Genomic DNA, 5,083 nt, shown 5'->3' on the forward strand with positions numbered 1-5,083 from the left:
AGAAAAATGAAAAAAGTCCCTCTATTTAATGGAAGTCAGCAACAAAAAGCTGCAAATATGACAGAGTATCTAGGAGGGTGTCGCTTCCAGAAGGCCCACCCGCCATCAGCAACAAAAAGCTGGCTAACCCTAACCCTAACCCTAACCCTAATCCCAACCCTAACCCTAACCCTAACCCTAGGTGTCCAGGCGGGGGTCCCTTCCAGGAGGCCCCCCGGCCTTGGATCACCAGCCGGGTCGATAAGTCAAAAGTAGTCCCTCTATTTGATGGAAGTCAGAGGAAAAAAGCTGGAAATATGACAAGGTGTTCCGGAGGGAGTCCCTTCAAGAACGCCCCGCTAACCCTAACCCTAATCCCAACCCTAACCCTAACCCTAACCCTAAGTGTCCAGGCGGGTGTCCATTCCAGAAGGCCCACCCGCCTTGGATCACATTCCGGTTAAGAAACATGAAAAAAGTCCCTCTATTGAATGGAAGTCAGCACAAAAAAGCTGAAAATATGACAAAGTGTCAAGGAGGGTGTCGCTTCCAGAAGGCCCGCCCGCCTTGGATCGACACCCGGCTAAGAAACATGAAAAAAGTCCCTCTATTTGATGGAAGTCAGAGGGAAAAAAAGCTGGAATTTTTCTAAGTGTCAAAGTCGGGATTTTTTCTAAGTGTCAACTTTTGGAGTACCAACCCTTCCAAAACAAAGTCGGGATTTTTTCTAAGTGTCAACTTTTGGAGTACCAACCCTTCCAAAACAAAGTCGGGATTTTTTCTAAGTGTCAACTTTTGGAGTACCAACACTTCCAAAACAAAGTCGGGATTTTTTCTAAGTGTCAACTTTTCGCGTACCAACCCTTCCAAAATAAAGTCGGGATTTTTTCTAAGTGTCAACTTTTAAAAGTCGGGATTTTTTCTAAGTGTCAACTTTTAAAAGTCGGGATTTTTTCTAAGTGTCCACTTTTGCTGTACCATGCCCTCCAGGGTCATAGAAGCCCCAGAGTGAGACCTAAACAACCGGGCCGAGTGATGTCATTTGGGGCCCTATTTTGAGTCATTTTGTGGGATTTCGGTGACGCCGAGGAGCGAAGCAGGTGTTCCGGGAGGGGGGTGCCTGTCCCTTTAAGAAGGCCGGCTTGCCGTGGATCTACACCCGGGTAGGGAATTCAAAACAGGTCCCTCTATTTGCTGGAAGTCAGCACAAAATATAGCTGTACATTTGCCCAAGGCTCTAAAGAGGGAAAGGCAACTTTAAGCCTAAAAAGGAAAGCGGGGATTTGGAGCCCTCCGGTGGACTTCCGCCGCCGCTGCACCCTTAGCTGGAAGTCAGTGCCAAAAAAAAAAAAAGAAGCTGCGAATAGTGTCCATGTGCCTGTCCTTTTAGGAAAGCCGGCTTGCCGTGGATCTCCACCCGGGTGGGGAATTCCAAATAGGTCCCTCTATTTGATGGAAGTCAGCAACAAAAAGCTGGAATTTTTCTAAGTGTCAAGGAGGGTGTCGCTTCCAGAAGGCCCACCCGCCTTGGATCGACACCCGGTTAAGAAACATGAAAAAAGTCCCTCTATGTGATGGTAGTCAGCAACAAAAAGCTGGATTTTTTCTAAGTGTGAAGGAGGGTGTCGCTTCCAGAAGGCCCACCTGCCTTGGATCGACACCCGGTTAAGAAACATGGAAAAAGTCCCTCTATTTAATGGAAGTCAGCACAAAAAAGCTGAAAATATGACAGAGTGTCAAGGAGGGTGTCGCTTCCAGAAGGCCCACCCGCCTTGGATCGACACCCGGTTAAGAAAAATGAAAAAAGTCCCTCTATTTAATGGAAGTCAGCAACAAAAAGCTGGATTTTTTCTAAGTGTCAAGGAGGGTGTCGCTTCCAGAAGGCCCACCCGCCTTGGATCACCACCCGGTTAAGAAAAAAGAAAAAAGTCCCTCTACTTAATGGAAGTCAGCAACAAAAAGCTGGAATTTTTCTAAGTGTCAAGGAGGGTGTCGCTTCCAGAAGGCCCACCTGCCTTGGATCACCACCCGGTTAAGAAAAATGAAAAAAGTCCCTCTAGTTAATGGAAGTCAGCAACAAAAAGCTGGATTTTTTCTAAGTGTCAAGGAGGGTGTCGCTTCCAGAAGGCCCACCTGCCTTGGATCGACACCCGGTTAAGAAACATGGAAAAAGTCCCTCTATTTGATGGAAGTCAGCAACAAAAAGCTGGATTTTTTCTAAGTGTCAAGGAGGGTGTCGCTTCCAGAAGGCCCACCCGCCTTGGATCACCACCCGGTTAAGAAAAAAGAAAAAAGTCCCTCTACTTAATGGAAGTCAGCAACAAAAAGCTGGATTTTTTCTAAGTGTGAAGGAGGGTGTCGCTTCCAGAAGGCCCACCTGCCTTGGATCGACACCCGGTTAAGAAACATGGAAAAAGTCCCTCTATTTGATGGAAGTCAGCAACAAAAAGCTGGATTTTTTCTAAGTGTCAAGGAGGGTGTCGCTTCCAGAAGGCCCACCCGCCTTGGATCACCACCCGGTTAAGAAACATGGAAAAAGTCCCTCTATGTGATGGTAGTCAGCAACAAAAAGCTGGATTTTTTCTAAGTGTCAAGGAGGGTGTCGCTTCCAGAAGGCCCACCCGCCTTGGATCACCACCCGGTTAAGAAAAAAGAAAAAAGTCCCTCTACTTAATGGAAGTCAGCAACAAAAAGCTGGATTTTTTCTAAGTGTGAAGGAGGGTGTCGCTTCCAGAAGGCCCACCTGCCTTGGATCGACACCCGGTTAAGAAACATGGAAAAAGTCCCTCTATTTGATGGAAGTCAGCAACAAAAAGCTGGATTTTTTCTAAGTGTCAAGGAGGGTGTCGCTTCCAGAAGGCCCACCCGCCTTGGATCACCACCCGGTTAAGAAAAAAGAAAAAAGTCCCTCTACTTAATGGAAGTCAGCAACAAAAAGCTGGATTTTTTCTAAGTGTGAAGGAGGGTGTCGCTTCCAGAAGGCCCACCTGCCTTGGATCGACACCCGGTTAAGAAACATGGAAAAAGTCCCTCTATTGAATGGAAGTCAGCACAAAAAAGCTGAAAATATGACAGAGTGTGAAGGAGAGGGTCGCTTCCAGAAGGCCCACCTGCCTTGGATCGACACCCGGTTAAGAAACATGGAAAAAGTCCCTCTATTTGATGGAAGTCAGCAACAAAAAGCTGGATTTTTTCTAAGTGTCAAGGAGGGTGTCGCTTCCAGAAGGCCCACCTGCCTTGGATCGACACCCGGTTAAGAAACATGGAAAAAGTCCCTCTATTTGATGGAAGTCAGCAACAAAAAGCTGGATTTTTTCTAAGTGTCAAGGAGAGGGTCGCTTCCAGAAGGCCCACCTGCCTTGGATCGACACCCGGTTAAGAAACATGGAAAAAGTCCCTCTATTTGATGGAAGTCAGCTACAAAAAGCTGGATTTTTTCTAAGTGTCAAGGAGGGTGTCGCTTCCAGAAGGCCCACCCGCCTTGGATCACCACCCGGTTAAGAAAAATGAAAAAAGTCCCTCTAGTTAATGGAAGTCAGCAACAAAAAGCTGGATTTTTTCTAAGTGTCAAGGAGAGGGTCGCTTCCAGAAGGCCCACCCGCCTTGGATCGACACCCGGTTAAGAAAAATGAAAAAAGTCGCTCTATTTGATGGAAGTCAGCAACAAAAAGCTGGATTTTTTCTAAGTGTCAAGGAGGGTGTCGCTTCCAGAAGGCCCACCTGCCTTGGATCGACACCCGGTTAAGAAAAATGAAAAAAGTCCCTCTATTTGATGGAAGTCAGCAACAAAAAGCTGGAATTTTTCTAAGTGTCAAGGAGGGTGTCGCTTCCAGAAGGCCCACCTGCCTTGGATCGACACCCGGTTAAGAAAAATGAAAAAAGTCCCTCTATTTGATGGAAGTCAGCAACAAAAAGCTGGATTTTTTCTAAGTGTCAAGGAGGGTGTTGCTTCCAGAAGGCCCACCTGCCTTGGATCGACACCCGGCTAAGAAACATGGAAAAAGTCCCTCTATTTGATGGAAGTCAGCAACAAAAAGCTGGATTTTTTCTAAGTGTCAAGGAGGGTGTCGCTTCCAGAAGGCCCACCCGCCTTGGATCACCACCCGGTTAAGAAAAATGAAAAAAGTCCCTCTATTTGATGGAAGTCAGCAACAAAAAGCTGGATTTTTTCTAAGTGTCAAGGAGGGTGTTGCTTCCAGAAGGCCCACCTGCCTTGGATCGACACCCGGTTAAGAAAAATGAAAAAAGTCCCTCTATTTAATGGAAGTCAGCAACAAAAAGCTGGATTTTTTCTAAGTGTCAAGGAGAGGGTCGCTTCCAGAAGGCCCACCTGCCTTGGATCGACACCCGGTTAAGAAACATGGAAAAAGTCCCTCTATTTGATGGAAGTCAGCAACAAAAAGCTGGATTTTTTCTAAGTGTCAAGGAGGGTGTCGCTTCCAGAAGGCCCACCCGCCTTGGATCGACACCCGGTTAAGAAACATGGAAAAAGTCCCTCTATTTGATGGAAGTCAGCAACAAAAAGCTGGATTTTTTCAAAGTGTCAAGGAGGGTGTCGCTTCCAGAAGGCCCACCCGCCTTGGATCGACACCCGGTTAAGAAACATGGAAAAAGTCCCTCTATTTGATGGAAGTCAGCAACAAAAAGCTGGATTTTTTCTAAGTGTCAAGGAGGGTGTCGCTTCCAGAAGGCCCACCCGCCTTGGATCGACACCCGGTTAAGAAACATGGAAAAAGTCCCTCTATTTGATGGAAGTCAGCAACAAAAAGCTGGATTTTTTCTAAGTGTCAAGGAGGGTGTCGCTTCCAGAAGGCCCACCCGCCTTGGATCGACACCCGGTTAAGAAACATGGAAAAAGTCCCTCTATTTGATGGAAGTCAGCAACAAAAAGCTGGATTTTTTCTAAGTGTCAAGGAGGGTGTCGCTTCCAGAAGGCCCACCCGCCTTGGATCGACACCCGGTTAAGAAACATGGAAAAAGTCCCTCTATTTGATGGAAGTCAGCAACAAAAAGCTGGATTTTTTCAAAGTGTCAAGGAGGGTGTCGCTTCCAGAAGGCCCACCCGCCTTGGATCGACACCCGGTTAAGAAACATGGAAAAAGTC

This window comes from Nerophis ophidion, unplaced genomic scaffold (assembly GCF_033978795.1).
Source record: "Nerophis ophidion isolate RoL-2023_Sa unplaced genomic scaffold, RoL_Noph_v1.0 HiC_scaffold_296, whole genome shotgun sequence".
In the NCBI taxonomy this organism is placed as follows: Eukaryota; Metazoa; Chordata; class Actinopteri; order Syngnathiformes; family Syngnathidae; genus Nerophis; species Nerophis ophidion.